At 40.1% G+C, this 19,069-nt stretch overlaps 1 protein-coding gene across 40 annotated transcripts in view; it reads right to left on the bottom strand.

Moving 5' to 3' along the window:
• The window catches only part of LOC107129614 (uncharacterized), a 487,674-nt gene that overhangs the window by 133,186 nt on the left and 335,419 nt on the right, over positions 1–19,069 (bottom strand). For 10 of the 40 annotated variants that reach the window (XR_012434200.1, XR_012434201.1, XR_012434198.1 and 7 more), the window contains one exon: positions 15,143–16,555. The exons of the other annotated variants lie outside the window; for them this stretch is intronic. The gene's annotated coding sequence lies outside the window, so the exon portion shown is untranslated. Of the gene's footprint in view, positions 1–15,142; positions 16,556–19,069 lie in introns of those variants that run through there. 40 annotated transcript variants of the gene reach the window in all.

Consider the following 19,069-nt stretch of genomic DNA (forward strand, 5'->3'; position numbering starts at 1 on the left):
GGCAGTGGAGGCCAGGGGATGGTTTTGGAATGAAACTATTCCACCTTAAATCATCAGGCATTAGTTATATTATCATAAGGAGCACGCAACCTAGATCCCTGGCATGCGCAGTTCACAATAGGGTTAGTGCTGCTATGAGAATCTAATGCTGCCTTTGATCAGACAGGAGGCGGAGCTCAGGCAGTAATGCTCGCCCATCCCTCATCTCCTGCTGTGCGGCTCGGTTCCTAACAGGCCACAGACTGGTACTGGTCCACGGCCCAGGGGTTGGGGACCCCTGGCCTAGATCTATGCCTGCAGGAATTAAAAAAAAAAAAAAAAAAAAGCTGCAGGCAGATTTAAGTAACATAAAGCTTTCCTTAAATCATACTTTTGGGCAGTGGCTCATGCCTGTAATCCCAGCCCTTTGGGAGGCCGACATGGGCAGATCATTTGAGGTCAGAAGTTCAAAACCAGCCTGGCCACCATGGTGAGACCCCTGTCTCTACTAAAAATACAAAAATTAGCTGGGCGTGGTGGTGCATGCCTGTAATCCCAACTACTTGGGAGGCTGAGACATGGGAATCGCTTGAACTCAGGAGGCAGAGGCTGCAGTGAGCTGAGATCACACCACTGCACTCCAGCCTGGGAGACTCCATCTCAAAAAATCATCATCATCATCATCATCATCATCATCATCATCATACTTTTTTCTTATCGTTCTCTTCTTCCAAAATGTGTCTTAATGTTTCATCCTACATGGAGCAATGGAAGCCAGTGCTTTTCAAACAGCATTACACAGAAAACTAGCATGCAGGATAGCTATTCATGAGTATTCTGGGAAGCAGTCTGTGTTCAAAGTGTGAGAGACATGGCATGCTATGATTCTACCTCCTTGGGAATGCACAGTATGTATTAGCAAATTCAGGACTGTGAGAAGTCCATGTATACTTTGTGAACTATGATGTTGCCTACACTTACGTGATCACAGAATGCATTTTCACAAATCACTTTGTGGAATAGCTGGGCTGCAGAGAATACAGTGGAGGAAATGTTGCTCTACACCCCAGTGTTTACTATTCAAGACTTAACAATCTGACCCCGGCCGGGTGCGGTGGCTCACGCCTGTAATCCCAGCACTTTGGGAGGCTGAGGCGGGCGAATCACAAGGTCAGGAGATCGAGACTATCCTGGCTAACACAGTGAAACCCTTTCTCTACTAAAATTACAAAAAATTAGCCAGGCATGGTGGCGGGTGCCTGTGGTCCCAGCTACTCGGGAGGCTGAGGCAGGAGAATGACCTGAACCCAGGAGGCGGAGCTTGCAGTGAGCCAAGATCGCGCCACTGCATTCCAACCTGGGCGACAAAGTGAGACTGTGTCTCAAAAACAAAACAAAACAAAACAAAACAAAATCTGACCCCAATTATTCTTAACCATATTCAACAACAAACATTCACGATTCTGATGTGTACTGGGGATCTTACATACCAGTTTTCCCTAGAGAAAATCTCTCCTCTGGTCAAGTTCATCTCCTTCCCATGTCCTAAACAGACATTGGTTCCAATGTTCTGTTCACACACTCCCCATGCTAGAATTTCTACCTTCAATCATTTTGTTCAATTTACTCCTTCAACACTTGAGATAAAATCCCACCTCCTATGAGACTCTTCCACATAATGCCATCTTTCTTTCCCTGGAATAAGCCACCCCAAACACAATGGTACGTGCTTGGGATTTGCCTGTCTCTGTAGTATTATAAGTCCCTATTTGCTGTATGTACGTCTGGTCCCCCAGCTACCCATGGACTGGCTGAGAGCAGGCTCTAAGCTCTTAAAGTTTCTTCCTACAATATCTAATACATGATATTTTCCTCCAACACAGCAGATACTCCATACATAAGTGCTGGTGAATTAGGAAACACATGGTATTTCACACATCGCTTTCATCATTAAATAACCAATGGACACTAGAATAACTCAAAACATTTAAGAAGTAGGCGCTTTTGTTGTTGTTGTTATTGCTGTTGTTGTTGTTTTGAGACAGTTTCACTCTTGTTGCCCAGGCTGGAGTGCAATGGCACAATCTCGGCTCACCGCAACCTCCACATCCCAGGTTCAAGTGATTCTCCTGCCTCAGTCTCCCAAGTAGCTGGGATTACAGGTGCCTGCCACCACGCCCAGCTAATATTTTTGTATTTTTAGGTGAGATGAGGTTTCACCATGTTGGCCAGGCTGATCTCGAATTCCAACCTCAGGTGATCTGCTCGCCTGGGCCTCACGAAGTGCTGGGATTACAGGCGTGAGCCACCACACCCGGCCGGAACATTTTTATTCTCTGGAAAATAGTGTGGTCTGGTGTAAAAAGCATCTAAAGAATACAATTAACTTAGATCTCTAAATTGAAATCTCAAAAATCCCTTAAGAGTGACTTAATGTACATGGATACAGTAGGCAACATGCTCAGACCTTTAAAAAAAGCATTGGAATTTCCATACTATCTGCAAGCACAGGGTTCATTCCTTACTGACTACTCTGTATGTCAGATATCATATTATATAATATTTAATTATGTATTAAATATTATATAATAGTTTATACATAGGCTTATTTTATTCCCTCTCCAGGATATCCACATGGTCTCCGTTTTAGGAAGCCTCAGATGACACTTGCCTACAAGATAGCAACTACATGGCATATCCATCTTTCATACCTAGAAGTATCTGATATTGGCAAAATCAAACCAAAAAAGACTACAGATGTCTAAAGATGCAGAGTATTCAGCACACAAGTCCGGACTTCAAAGTAAGTGGATGATATACCTGGATAGAATACAAAACATATTTGCCAATATGACACATGTAAAACTGTTCAGCTAGGATAGCTAGCACAATAGTCAAGTTTTGGGTTTTTCAGATGAAAAGAACAGCCAATATACCATTAATATATAATGGTTGAAATACTATAAAAGCAGAGCATTATGTCCATAATCAGAATGACTGTTCTGTGACATAGATGCAGGGGCATTCACACATGTCCTTCTGAAGCAGGAAAGAGGACTGATGAAAAGTCCTGGGGCAAGTTTTCCAGGTTCAAATCCTGGTTCCATTACTTACGAGGCATATGACTCGGGGCAGATTTCTTCTCTGAGCTTCACTCTGTTTCCTCGTCTAACAAATGGGGACAAAGTGATATTGACTCCACTGTGTTGCTGTGAAGTTTCAATGAGATGATGCCCGTGAAGCTCTCTGAACATGGCTTAGCACATACAAAGCACTGGATACATGTTAACTTTATTACATTCCTGTGACTTAAGTAAAAGACAGATCCTAACACTGGCTGCAGATAGTAACTAGCATGCAAACCTCCATCAGGCTGTCTAATGTTATTCTGTGCTGCTGTATGGACTTCTCATTGCGAGAACAGAAAAGGATGCTGTGGGAGGTCATTACCAACAAATACCAGCAGGCCCTACATCCTGCTTAATTCCTGTAGAGGAGGTAAAATGACAACTCTAGGCAAGGGATCATCCTCTCTTGGGAAATCCAGTAGGCAACCTAAATGACAATTCTGCTATTAGCATATCTGTGGAAGTTGTGAGTGGGTGTTACATAGTCATTCGTGGGCATGTATTTACATTTTACCTGCATGTGATTTTAGCACTGTACACAATATGAACAAATCATTCAATGCAGAATGACTTGTTCATGTTCCCGACTTTGAAAATGAAAAACATCAACATTTTCCTCTCTTTTCTGGATCAAAGGAAAAAGTCGCACAAGGAAAATCTAGGTTTTAATCATTCATTTCCTTTAACAGGTTAATGAATGCTTCGTGGAAAAAGGGGGGAGCGTGCATTTCTATCCTAATTAAAAACTCTTCAAATAACAAGACATTCGGAAGTTCTTTTCATTATCAAATAACTGTAAATTAGTTTATCAAAGTCTTTAAAGGTGTTGCTTACGGAAAGATCTGAAACTCAAACCTACTCGCTAACATTTCTGATTATTATTTGTTCTTTCTTTCCATGCTGTTTCTTAGTTTTCTCCTATACCTCACATGCACAACTCTTTTTGTTTTTACTTTTGGATCTCATACATCTTTCATGTCTTGTAAGATACCTTTTTCTTTCTTTCTTTCTTTCTTTTTCTTTCTTTCTTTCTTTCCTTCCTTCCTTTTTCTTTCTCCCCTCCCTCCCTCCCTCCCTCCTTCCCTCCTTCCTTCCTTCCTTCCTTCCTTCCTTCCTTCCTTCCTTCCTTCCTTCCCTCCCTCCCTCCCTCCCTCCCTCCCTCCCTCCCTCCCTCCTTCCTTCCTTCCTTCCTTCCTTCCCTCCCTCCCTCCCTCTCTCTTTCTTTAATACAGAGTTTCACTCTGTCACCCAGGCTGGAGTGCAGTGGCATGATCTCAGCTCACTGCAACCTCTGCCTCCTGGGTTCAAGCAATTCTCCTGTCTCAGCCTCCCGAGTAGCTGGGATTACAGACGTGTGCCACTGTGCCCAGATAATTTTTGTATTTTTAGTAGAGGCGGGGTTTCACCATCTTGGCCAGGTTGATCTCGATCTCCTGACCTCGTGATTCGCCCGCCTTGGCCTCCCAAAGTGCTGGGATTACAGGCGTGAGCCACCACACCCAGCCTGATATCTTTTCTTTTTACCTTTTTATTAGGCTGACTAAATTTTGTGGTGGCTAATTTAGCACATGAATTTTCAGCATCATTACTTACTAAAAGTTAAGTCTCTCCAGCCCGGCCAACATGGTGAAACCCCATCTCTACTAAAAATACAAAAATTAGTTGGGCATGGTGGTGTGTGCCTGTAATTCCAGCTACTTGGGAGGTTGAGGCAGGGAATCCCTTGAACCCAGAAAGCAGAGGTTGCAGTGAGCTGAGATGGTGCCACTGCCCTCCAGCCTGGGTGACAGAGCGAGACTCCATGTCAAAAAAAAAGTCAAGTCTCATTTTTCCCCTTACTCCCCGCCCCCCACTCTGCACCTCTTGTCCTTTGAGAAGGATTGGTTTTTGCTGTCTGATAATGATATAAAGTGGAAGTGACAGAGTGTAAACTGCAAACCACATCCAGCTTCAAAGCAGCTTATGGAAGTCAATGCCATCCATGAGAACCTGGTCCCCTCTGAAGATGGAAAGACCAGATTCCCACACATTGTAGTATTTCCCGCCACAGGATATAGAAACTAAATGGTAAATACATAAAATTAAAATAGTTTTGTATTATAGCATATATTGAAAAGTCATGATAGACATACAAAATATATATATTTGTCATCTATGTAAAGATATATGTAATAAAATATATTTATACACATATATAGAAACAAGTAATTTTACATCTTCTCTGATGAAATCTAGTGATGATTCTATTATTTATTTAAGAAAATGAGATTCTGAGATTTTATTGTGGCCAGATGAACACATTCTCGTGATAAAAATGCCTGAATTTTGCAGGATAAACATTTGCCTGGTGGAGCAGGTCCTGGAATAACATCATCATGTTCAACATTGTTTTGTTATAATGATGATAAGAAAAAAAAAAAAATCAGTTCCTAGATGGGAGCCACTGTCTGGGTGGAGTCTGCATGTTCTCCTCATGACTATGATAGGTTTTCTCCAAATAGTCAGGCTTCCTCCCACATCCCAGAGCTGTGCACCTCAGATGAATTGGCGTGTCTGTATTGTTCCTATGTTGTAGGTGGGCGTGGGTGTGTGTGAGCACACCCTGTGATTGGATGGCGGCCTCTCCAGAGATGGTGCCCATCCTGAGCTGTGTACTGGGTAAGGTTCCCGGTCACCTGTGACCCTGAACTGAATTATCTTACTTGTTTTTAATAATCGTTAAGTCTATGTATAGCTCACATTTATTTCAAAGTTTAACATTAGAAGTGTTTTGGGTCTTAGTTTATATGTCTGGTGATGTTTCTGTGACCAAAATATGCCATATCCATTAGCCTATGGTAAAACTGGCTTTGTTATATATAGTTTCACTTAAAGTCACAGTTTACAAGCAACTATTACCAATGTTCAGTGAAGACTGACAACTGTCTACTAAAGAGCCCAAGGGCCCAGAAATCATAACATCCCATGCTTTAGTTCATGCTGTCATTATTTCTATGTAGTAATATTTCATTGAGATAATCACCAATATGCTAATTTCCAACCTATGTTCATTTTCAAAAGATTTTGGCATTTTTATTCAGATTTAGGGAGGGTTCTACTTCCATTAAATTAAAATCTCTTAACAACAGATTTTAAGGTCATTTAGCTCAAGTTCCTTTTCTGCTCTGTCAACCGCAGAAGAAACTAGGGGATACAATTCCGTTTCCCTGAATTTCATATAAAACTGGTTCATCTTTGAATCCACCTAAAAGTAGGATTTGTGAATAAAGAACTATAAAGGATACAAAAACTAGTTTTATCTCAGCACCCATTTAAGCACATAAACTCTGCATTAGTGTGAGGTGCCACCAAACATATGAGGCAGGAGGGTCAGCTCTCTGACTACCTGCCTGGCACCCCCACCTCCCCGTCTAACTGTTGTTCGCTCCATTTCTTTGTTGTGCAAGCGACAGACCCACCAGTGGCTAAATAAAAAGGATCTGACACCATTTTACCTTGATTTGTAGAGGTCACTGACCCCAATTTTCATAATGAATCACTTTAAAAATGAATTTTTTTAAGTAATCCAGAAGAGAGATGTCAGGTTTACCTTCAATTATTTAATAATCGACCAAGATAGCCAGCTACAGGCCAAATTGTGAAGTCAGTTAAATTTTGGGAGGGCTTTCTGAAATCCTTTTCTAGCTCCTCTTTATTTATTCCAGCCACCTATAAAATCACCATCCTTTTATGCTCAAGCATCCATGGCTCTCATCCTGACCTCCTCCACCTTTCCCATCCCTCCCCAGGATCCCTCCTTGCAGCCCTCACGCAGGCCTGGCAGGCTCTGCTACACACGCGACTAACATTTCTTAAACCTAAGTGGTCTATAAAAGTTTACTCATACTCCCACTATTGACTTACGTTATTGTATTAGGTTTCCAAAATTTGTACAAACACAACCAGGAGTAACTCCTTAGGCTTGGAACTCCTAGGCAACTACAAAACCAAAATAAATTTATAAGAAAAATTCAAGAAAAGTTATAAAACAAACACAATTTAACAATATTCATGGATTGTGGCAGAAGAGGTTTGGCTACAACTAACTGGTCACTTGCAGTGTGGTAATGGCACTGAGACTACGGCAAAGGTTCTTGTGAGCTGGGAGTGTTTTCCTTACGCTAGGCAGCAGGACAGCACAGTTCTCATGCCACTCTTACTATTAGACATAGAAAAAATGATGTCATCTAGCCTACTCTTGGTGAAAATACATCATTTACGAGTCAGTCATTAGCCAGACATAAAGATTTAGGGGCAGACCCAAATATAAACACAGGTGCTGAAGTTTCATGGGATGACCTTGTTATGAAATTATCATTCAGATGATTCAGAATGTGTTGATATCAGTTTATTATTGTTATCAAAATAAAAACACAAAGTTAAGATGCTCTAGCAGATAAGTGAAGTCCCTGGGAGTAGACACCCTAGAATGAGGACTACAGAGCCCCAATAATGGATACCTCTCCAAAAACACTCGTCCCTCCTCTACTCAGTCCAAGCCACCATATGCCAAAGCAATCGAATGCGTCAACCCTTCACAGGGAGACGCCATGTCTCACCTTCCAAGAATATTCATCATTTAAAAGGAAATACTTGGAAAAGGCCACAAGGTCTTTAATCCAAAGAGCAAATATGAAACTGCACAATTCCAGGCACTATGGTGGACTGGAGAGAGAGGGAGGGGAAGAGATAAAGAGGGAGAGTGAGAGAGCTAATTGGGGAAGGAAGGAGAGGAGAAGCAGAAGCAGAATGAGATTTATTTAGGGACAGAGAATTTTGAGAGAAATTTCTTAATTCTCATTGCTCAATAATAACAGGGTGCTCAGGTACACTTTTCATCTCTCATTCAACAGCAATGTGCTATTAATGACATTCTTGCAGCAAATAATTTATGTACGCCTGATGCTAGTATACCCGTACATATGTGTACACACACACACACACACACACACAAAAACATGCACAGCCTGTGTGCCATTTAGGTCCATAAAGTTAGGTCTCCAGAGCCCAAAACCACCAAACCCTCCCTTCTCTTTCTTTTCTACCTTGTCCTGGAAAAAGCACAGATGTGATCCTAAAAGCAAAAGTAGCTCTGGAGTGACAAATTTTTCTCTCATTATCTATTGCTGCTGCTGCCCAATCCCAAAAGGCAGAGAACCGTGTTGAAGCTGGAGGCAGAACAGAGATGTGTCTGTCCCTAAGAGGGTGCTCACAATCTCACTCTAAACTGTTTGAACCTCAGGCCAGTGGAAACAGCTATATTCTCTACAAATTTAACTCGCCACCTTTTTCCCAAGGTCTACTAGATGAGATTCATTTTAGAACCTATACCTCTTAAGAAAACTAAACTGCAATGAAATAAGCATAAGAAACACAGTACTAGTAATAATCACAGCTAACACGTATTATGCCAGGCACACATTATAAGGACTTTACCGAGGTTTTTCTCATTTAACCTCCCAACTAGGAGGTATAAAATCACTGCAAGTGATAGTGCTGTCTGTCACATTTTAAATATTTACCTATAGCTACTCCCATAGTTTAAACATTAAAACTGGAGTCCTGAAAATGTCATTAACACACTCTGATACAGAAGGGCAACTTTCAGGCTCAGCATGACATTATCCATTTATTATTCATTTGCAATTGACTTATAGTGAATAGATACAAAAATGTTTATGACGTGTGTAAAGATAAAGAACTTTTTTAAAATATGAATACTGTATTAGTCTGCTAAGGCTGCCATAACAAAAGACCATGGACTGCAGGACTTAAACAGAAATTGTCCCACAGCTCTGGAAGCTGGAAGCTGGAAGCTGGAAGCCCAAGATCACAGTGCCAGCAGGGTGAGTTTCTCTTGAAGTCTTTCTCCTTGTTCTGTAGATGGCCACCCTCTTACTGCCTCTTCGCATGGTGGTCCTCCTGGGCGCAAGCATCCCTGATGTCTTTTCTTCATCTTATAAGGGACACCAGGCAGATTAGATGAGGGCTTACGCCAATGGCCTCATTTTAATGTTATCACCTCTTTATAGGCCATATGTCTAATAATAGTCACATTCTGAGATTCTGAGAGTTGAGACTTCAACATATAAATTATAGAGGGATAAAATTCGGCTTGTAATGGACACCAATATAATGCATCAGCTAAAGAAATTGAACATTTGCAGCTCCTCTGTGGGTTTCTCCCAAATCACATCCCTTCCTTCCTCAGGGGCAACCATTCTTCTGATTTTTGTCTGGCATTTCTTGATAGTTTTAATAACTATGTTTGTATACCTTCAAAATCTTACTTTTTAATTTCCTAACAGAACCATTTAAAGCAAATAAAATTCCCTCTAAGCAGTGTTTTAGCTGCATCTCTTCCAGATTTTGATATATTTGGATATATATCACCATCATTGCAAAACCTATTCTAATTGTACTTCTGACTTCTTCTTTGACCTATGAGTTGTTTAGAAGTGTGTTGTTTAATTATCAAAGGTGGGGAATTTTCTTGATGGCTTTGTTATTAACTTCTAATTTAATTTCACTATGGCCAGAGCGAATACTTTGTGTGATCTCAATCCCTTTTAAATTATAGAAACTTGTTTAACAGCCCAGCATATTATCTTGCATTTGGAATTAAAATAATGAAGTAATAATAGCCTAATTTAGCATAGGTACATTCACCACTGAGTTGCATACCTGCACTCCCAGATACTCAGGAAGCTGAGGCAGAAGGATTGCTTGAGCCCAGGAGTCCAGGAGTTCAAGGCTGTAGTGCACTATGATCACAGCTGTGAATTGGCACTATGCTCCAGCCTGTAGAACATAGTGACAATTTGTCTCTTACTTTAAAAAAAAAAAAAAATTCAGGGCTGGGGGCAGTGGCTCATGCCTGTAATCCCAACACTTTGGGAGGCCAAGGTGGGCAGACTGCTTAAGCCCAGTAGTTCGAGACCAACCTGAGCAACATGGCAAAACCCCGTCCCTACAAAAATTACAAAAATTAGTCAGGCACAGTGGTGCACGCCTGTGGTCCCAGCTACTTGGCAGGCTGAGGTGAGAGGATTGTTTGAGTCCAGGAGGTCAAGGCTGCAGTGACCTGTGCCATAACCACAACACTGCACTCCAGCCTGGGCGACAGAGTGAGAACCTGTCTCAAAAAGAATAAAAATTAAAAATTAAAAAATCAGTCATTTATAGAACTGCTAAAATAATTTATTTGGCCGGGCACAGTGGCTCACACCTGTAATCCCAGCACTTTGGGTGAATTACCTGAGGTCAGGAGTTCGAGACCAGCCTGGCCAACATGGTAAAACCTTGCCTCTACTAAAAACATAAAATTAGCCAGGCCTGGTGGCGCATGGCTGTAATTCCAGCCACTTGGGAGGCTGAGGCAGGAGAATCACTTGAACCCAGGAGGCAGAATTTGTGGTGAGCCAAGACCGTTCCACTGCACTCCAGCCTGGGCAATAGGGTGAGACTCCATCTCAAAAAAAAAAAAAAAAAAAAAAAAAGAACTTATTTAATCAGGTAAAAGTTTGATTACTATTCATGGGGAAATGGACAAAGTATTTATTTTTAGGAACACAAGTATTGTTCTTTACCCAAAGTGTTGACTCAAAGAGGATGAGAATACTGTAATCATATAATTGTACCTTAGAGTTTTACCATTTTTTAAACATCTCATACTCAAAACCAAATAGTAATCACTTGCTGTACCTGTAGGAATTGAGTATTGAGAGATATCAAGAGACCGAGAAAAGAGTTTAAAACTTATGGCAAATTAAACTGGAATGGTATTTGATACTTCTTTAAGAAATATCGGCCAGGCGCGGTGGCTCACGCCTGTAATCCCAGCACTTTGGGAGGCCGAGGCAGGCAAATCACGAGGTCAGGAGATCAAGACCATCCTGGCTAACACAGTGAAACCCTGTCTCTACTGAAAATACAAAAAAATTAGCCGGGCGTGGTGGCGGGCACCTGTAGTCACAGCTACTCAGGAGGCTGAGGCAGGAGAATGGCGTGAACCCAGGAGGCAGAGCTTGCAGCAAGCTGAGATCGTGCTACTGCACTCCAGCCTGGGCAACAGAGCAAGACTCTGTCTCAAAAAAAAAAAAAGAAAAAGAAATATCCAGGGTTGGGGGCAAGGGGAAGAAACTTGGAGGACAGGTCAATAAGTGCAGCAAACCACCATGGCACACATATAAAACAAATCTGCACATTCTGCACATGTGTCCCAGAACTTAAAGTAAAATTAAAAAAAAAAAATCCAGAAAGATTGTCCAGCCTCAAGGTTTATATTATAATGGCTATAAACAACAAAAACATAAACCTATTTTCCAAAGGTTTCCCAATGTACTACAGAAGAAACAAACATACAAAATGACTTTGATATTTCTAAAAAGGATAACTTAACATTTAAAAAAAAAAAAAAGTTAATGAAAAAACAAACACTCAATGCTTACTGCCTTACTTTAAGAAAAAACCATTTGGTGAACCACATTTTCCCCCAAAGCTATTTAAACACCAAGATTCAGAAGTAAACCTTATTTAGATGAGTTTCTAGTCAACGAATTGACCTACATAATCTAAATTATATAAATCAAAAAGCTAGGCAATATCCTCGAAGGACGGGGCTAAAAATGGTTTAAAGTTTTTCAGCCTAGGGATAAACATGAACTACAAGAGACATAAATTTTCCTGAACACTTTGTATCACACAGCTAAGTAGAGAGGATATTAATGTTTAATTTTTAAAGTTATTTAAAAATGAATTTCTATAAGTATTATAAAAACAACAAGCTCTAATTTTGGCCATAATCATGGTAAGTATTCACGTGTTAGCAATCAGATTTCAAACTAAGACTTTATAGATGCAGCTCTTGGGTTAATTACCCTCTGACAATACACTGTTAGTAATACTGTGTGTGTAGAGCTGTTGGGCTCCTACTGGTTCAAACATGGCTTTGAACAGCCTGTGTTAATGAAAACTCTCCTTTCCAAAGATTCTTATGGGTCACTCTTACAAAAATCCTGTATTAGAGCCAGCAAACAGCCTCATGCACCAGATCTGAAACTGTACATTTTTCAGGCATTACATGAAATTTTCTTATACAGCTCCCTATTAAAATGGTTTAAATTCCAAACCAAGCCTTGGGAAACAGAGCTTACACTATCTTGAGCCTTTCTATAGCATTGGGCAATGGGATGAGAATGCCGCAATGAAAAGACAAAAGTAGTGTTAAACTCTCACACTGGAACAGCAAATTAATCTTTACTATGGAATAGAGACAAAGCCCTTTGTTATCATCAACTGTGAAATATTCTTCTTTTTTTTTTTTCTTTTTTTTGAGACAGAGTCTCGCTCTGTCTCCCAGGCTGAAGTGCAATGGCGTGATCTCAGATCTGCAACCTCCGCCTCCCAGACTCAAGCGATTCTCCTGCCTCAGCTTTCCGAGTGGCTGGGATTACAGGTGCCCACCACCACACCCAACTAATTTTTGTATTTTTCATAGAGACAGGCTTTTGCCATATTGGCCAGGCTTGTCTCGAATTCCTGACCTCAACGGATCCACCTGCCTCAGCCTCTCGAAGTGCTGGGATTACAGGCGTGAGCCACCGCGCCTGGCCAACTGCGAAATATTCTTATGACAATTTTGATTTTACAAAATCAGGTTTTAGTCGTAGCCCCTGCAGGCATTTTCCTGTTGCATTCTGGATTAACCCATTTTTTTAGTTAATTCCTGTCAAAATGACAAAGGAGAATTGATTTCTTTCAGTGAGGTATCCTTATAAATGGGAGAATCTGTGTTGATTGATGGGGTGTTAAAGAAAAGAACCGTTAATGGATTTGTAAAAAAAATAGATAAATAAAGCAAAATCTCCACTTATGACCACCAATTGATAACAGCAGCTCTTTTTTCATCGGAAATTTTTTTTTTAGTTTAGAAATTTTTAAAGCAGTCCAACTCACTCATCACTCTACTTATTAATAAAATACAGCTTTATTTAAGCAATTCCCACTGAGATGGCCCAAGTTAAAGGTCACTCAGCGTGGTTATCATAATACTAAATAAGTTAAAAATTTAAAAGTCAAATGGAAAACATCATTTAAAGCTATGCTGTGCTGTAATGGAAAAATCTGAGGCTCTGCAGTCAGGTGATCTAAATTCAAATTCCAGTTTGGCACTTATTAAGCACTGCACTAAAGCTGTCTGAGCCTCAGTTTTCTCATCTCCAAAATGTGCAAACCCTTAGCCTTGCAGAGTAATTGCACTACATAAGGTAATAAAGGTAAAATATCGGATATACAGCATAGAATACAATAGCTCTTCACTAAGTAGCAATTTTTATTAGTATTGTTTAGAACAAAACTTTAAGAATATATTATTTTAAATTATATTATTTTTTCATGCCCATACTAACCAGGCAAACTAAAAATTGTATTTAATGGGCTGTCTGGGGCTCTTCAGTACAAAAAAAAAAAAATCTAGCTTTTGAAATTGTTGGTTTTGTTTTCATAAGGGAACTAAAAACAACACTGGATTTTAAAATGCATTTATATTAGGTAGGAATATATTTCTAAGGTCTTCCCATTACATGGATTTAAACTATTATGAATTTAGAGCAGTAAACACATCCCACTGCTGCTAAGTATTTACCACAACCTCAGCAAAAATGAGATGAGCCACCAAATGTCAGTGTGACTGCAACCTGGACTCAAGCAAAAGTTAACTGCTCTCGAACTCCCCTTCCTGGAAATACTGATGGAGAAACAGAACTGGTGCCAGAAGACTGGAGATGGGGGAAATGAGTTCCCACTTTGAAGAAGACAAGAAAGAAAAACAAAAAGGAAAAGAGAATCCCAATACTGCACACCACCAGTGAGTTTACTGTTGATCCTGGACAAGATTCTTGGCAGAGTGTTAAAAGAATGGTTTGTGACTACTCAGAAAAGAAAGCATCAGTCCTGGCGGACAGTGTGGGTTCAATAGGGATGAAACAAACCTCATTTCCTTCTTTGACAAGGCTGGTAGCCTGGCAGATCAGGGAAACACTGTGGACATAATATATTTGAACCTGAGTAAGGAATCTGACAAGGGCTCCCAGGACAACTTAAAGGACATGATGTGAAAATATGGGCAGAAGGCTAGGGCAGTTTATTAGACTAATAAACACATGAGCCAAAGGCTGTCAACATCCAATCAGTGCCACTCTCTGGAAGGTCCCTAGAGACAGGGTTTTGTCCTGGGTCCCTTTGCTTCATCATTTTTTTAAAAACAAATGATCTGGATGAAGCCAAAGAAAGAATATTTATCATATTTTCAGGTTGCTTAATTAAAACTAATATTTATGTGGTGCTTTATTTTTTCAAACATCTCTATGCACACTATTATTCTTTACCTTCACAACTATTCGACAGGGGAGGTAGAACATTTTATTTTCCATTTTACAAATGAGAAAACTGAAGCTTACTGCAGTTAAATTATTCATGTGATGTAACAAAGCCGGAACACAGTAAAGCCAGGATTTAACCTCATGTATCGAGTCTTTTTGACTTCACATTGGGACCAAAACCTGGGACAGGCAACAGCTATAGATGCAGGATTCAAAAAGATTTTGACAAGCAGAAGCAAGGAGCAATATCTGATTGATAACTTCAAATAGATTCCCAGTGTGCCCATATAGGTAACATTTTGTCCCCAAGGATGTCCTGAAACATTCAGCTCAATATGATGTGTGAGATGGTACATTCACTAATACAACCAGGCCGTGCTACGTATCTAGAATAAAAAAGATCATAGTCTCCCCCAACTCTTGTCACAACACACCTGGGTAAAGAGGTTCACCCATTAGATGTGATCTTTAAGAGCCTTTCCCGCTCTGGGGTAGCATTATTCTAGTACAAGGCATAGGATGGTTTAAATGAAGCTGTTTTGAGAGGAAATGCTCACAGCTTGGTCATGTAACCATCACAGAACTATACAAGAAAACAGATCACAGAGGCTGAAATCCAGAATTCCAAGTTTTAGAGTTTATTCAGTAGTCAGTTGTAAATTTTAAAAAACAACAATATTCACAGTAGTGATAAAGAAATACAATTTTCTCTTTCCTAGTGTTATATTAGTCCAGATTCCCCAAACACAGGAGAAGCATCTGTCAAGGGTGTCCTGCTGCTTGGAATACAATATGGAAAACCCAAGGACATTTCTGACATAATGAAGTAGGAATAGTGACGTCGCCCCAGGCTTTCAACTGGCTGGAGCTTAGACCTCTCCTTCCTCTTTAACTTCTCTCCAGTGAAGCTCTATCAAGCAGTATCTTGCCTGCTTCTCCCACCAGCTCCCCGACCACCTCTCTCCACCCACAGCTAGACACATGCAAGAAAGAGTCTGGTACAATAACAGGAGGGAGGATCATGGAGGCAGCTTCTAGAACTTGTGAAACATCCTAAGAGGCCCATTCCTTGTTCTCATCCTGACCAGGTGCCAATCAAGCTTGGATTTCCAAGATCCAAGGCAAGAGGTATTCCATCCAAGACAACCAAATGGAGGGTTATGGCAGCCTACCAAAACAATAAAAAATATAAATTCTCCAAATAGCAAAGGAAATCCATATTTAAGCATATGCTCAACTTCCTATGCCAATATCTTCTAAACTTGTAAAACTGTACATGCCCTTTGATATCTAAATATCCTATTCTTGGTTCCACTTTTATATCAAGGTTTCTTCTTTCTAACTATATTCACAGATACTGAAGTTTCTGCCTCACAATATCTTATCTTCAGAACTTTTAAAACCCACTTTACATGTCAGATGCCATCTTTTGCTTTCCTCATTTTAAAGTGTATCCTCATCTTCTATTTCTGACTCTTCCCACTAGTTTTCTTTTTCGCAGCTTCCTGTGATCAACACCAAAGGCGAAACGTATTAGGTAAACAGGCTGCCCCAGAGGGGAATGGAAGGGAAGAACTACTTAAATCAACACTACCAAACTCTGGTAGTCAAGGGTGTGTGGTATTTTTCCACAAGATGTAGTCTAACAGCTTACACTGGAGCAGTTCAAATACCTCCTGCTAGTGGCATTGTAACAGCTCCAGCCATATGTACCAGAGTCACCAGCCAATGCATCTGATGCCAGGGAGAATCTGCAGTTTAATGAAATTCCCTACCAGTGCTGCAGACATACCCACAGCGTTATTTCATTTAACATCATATTAATGCATTTCAGGTCCTGAGTTTATGGCCTGTGCTGATTTTTTTGATGGCTGAGTTACGCCCACCAAGACAACATAACATCCAGACAGCAACCCCAAGGGCAATGTGAGGAGGATTTTCTGATTATGTCATCAAACAGGAAACCTCACGGAGACTCTGGGATTAATGCATTTTCCACTGGAGCTGAAAGCAGGCAGGATGCAGTCACTGGAAAGGAGAGAGGGAGGGAAAAACGTTGGTAGAGGTGGAGGTGGTGTTTTTTCATATAACATTTAAAGAAATCACTCATATTTACTCACATCCTTAAGCCTCCAAGCAAATAAAGATTTTAAAACTTCAGTTGAATGTGGGAATAAGCAAGCTATATAAGCACTGGATATGAATGCACCCCACAAAGAGTTTCTCTAAACCATGGCACCATTCTTGCTCCAGATGGCATGGAAAATAATTTATAAATGACAAAAGTTCAATGGGTGTACAGCAGCTGTTCAGTTTCAGCTCTTTGGCCACCCACTTCAGGAGAACTGAGAGAACTGAGAGCTTTCAATCAACTCTTGTCTCTCACAGGGCCTTCAAACAGCATCAGAACATGTGTACAATATGTTCTCAGAAAGTAGCTGGCCAAATACAAAAGATTAGAAAATCAAGTGAAATAGAAAAGAGAAATACATTCCATTTTCCTCAAAGTCCCAAGCAAGAACTAAGAACAAAGAAAACCCAAACTTTGCATAACCTTCTTTTTTTGTTTTTTGGTTTTTTGCATGTATAGTCACAGTTTCCTTTGCCACAGAATGAGATCTAGAACTTCATCAGTGTTATTTTAATCGCATATAGTCAATATTTTCCTTGCCCACCTTCATTCACTCCTATAAACCCTTATGTTAAGAAAGCACTTTGGCTTAACCATGGGACAACCGCTACTTAGAAACCTAGCATCTCCCATTTTATATTTCTCTTCTGTTCTGAGCTGCCAAGAAAAACAAACAAATTTTAAAACACCACCATACTGCAAAATAAACATTATCCTCCCATTTTTTTTCAAGAAGAGTTGCTCAGTTGCTGTTCAAGTCTTGATAAATCATTTGCAAAAAGAGGTAAAAAGAGATGATTATTCTAACCTAATTATTCGGCTTGTTTAAAACCAAACCTATCAAACTAATGCAACCTAAATAATTTGCCACTTTCAGAAGAGCCAGTTTCAAGGATGGCTACTGCAGTAGGTAAGGTTATAATTTAAGGAGAGAAAACTTTTAGGATAGTCAATGTTGTGAAGCCCATCTGCTATGTGGGCTCTCGGGCATGCACTCTTGATTGACTGCAGAAGCTTTCTAAATTTTAGCCCAACCAGGTTTACATTGGATAGAAATGTGGAAGGATGATAAACAGCTGTCATCCTTTGTGAGCTCCCAAACACAGGAAGGCAAGATTATATCACAGGAGACATGAACCCACCCACTCTCTCCTGCTTCAGCGTTTCTCTATAAATAGATCTCTTAAAGGAAGGGGCTCACTGGTGCCTTTGCAGTGACTGTTTCTTCATGCTTATAATATGCGTGGAGTCTGGTTACAAAAAGGGGGACAGAATCAGAACAACATCTTAACGAAGAAAACACTTCCTATTAAACCTTACAGCAAACAATTTTAAATGAAGAAATGTATAATCATAAAAGATGTTAAAGAACAACCAGAGCTGGCTGAACACAAAATTGTTCTCCAAGTTCACATTCAATTTCATGTAAGCCCTTGGTGGTGAGCCTTATCCAGTCATTTTTTATTACCATTGAGCTAACTGTGCAATCTGTAAATGATCTTTCAAACACTGTTCTATTTGCCCATCAATGGAGGAGAAACATAAGAATTGGGAGAGAAAACTGGTCAATAATTATATGCTTGAAGGGAGCAAGATCAAGAGAAACATTAAAACCAATCATCTTCCTTATTTTTTTAAAACACGTATATTTTCTGCACATCCTGGCTGTTACTAGGAATAACAAATCAGCAATGCAGAGTAGAGTTCTTTTCAACAAGTAAAGGCATTTGGACATTTACCCAGAGCTGGGTAGTAGATAGAGAGATCTGGCGAGTGTTAAAATTATTCTCAAGATACTATGAGGATTAAATTTCATACTAAGAAAATTTTACTCACTGTGCAAAATATCTCTAGTTAAGCAAATTATTCAGAACTTGGGACTGAATACATTCAATAAAGCTGTCAAAAACACAAGGATCCATTGTCTCTTCTTTTTGCCTCAAGGAACTTAGACAGACAGCCACCAGACAGGCTTGCTGAACTCCCTGAGGCCTTCAAGGGTGAATTTCTGTAGGACAATCTCCTGACTACAAAATGAACTTAAACAAGTAGTTCTGTAACTTAAGACTCCCTGCCTTAGGATTTCTTTTTAAATTAGCTTGAGTTTGTGGCTGCTCTTTACGTGGTCCACTCACCAGAGAAACAACAATCAAAACCAGTGAGTGCCACGGTCAGTGTATTTAATAAAATGATAGCTATTTAGAATACAGATTCTGAAACCAGGTAAAGTTGGCAGCGACCAACACCGTTATATACACTAGAGCAAACACATAATATGTCGCTCTCCCAGAGTTTCCAAAGCACATTACGCATGCCGGAACCTCTTCCAGCTATCAGATCTGGCTACCTTTTATGGCAATAACCCAATTCATACTGTTTTAACCCAATTGAACAGATTATCAAAAGCAGAT

This window comes from Macaca fascicularis, chromosome 4 (genome assembly GCF_037993035.2).
Source record: "Macaca fascicularis isolate 582-1 chromosome 4, T2T-MFA8v1.1".
NCBI lineage: Eukaryota > Metazoa > Chordata > Mammalia > Primates > Cercopithecidae > Macaca > Macaca fascicularis.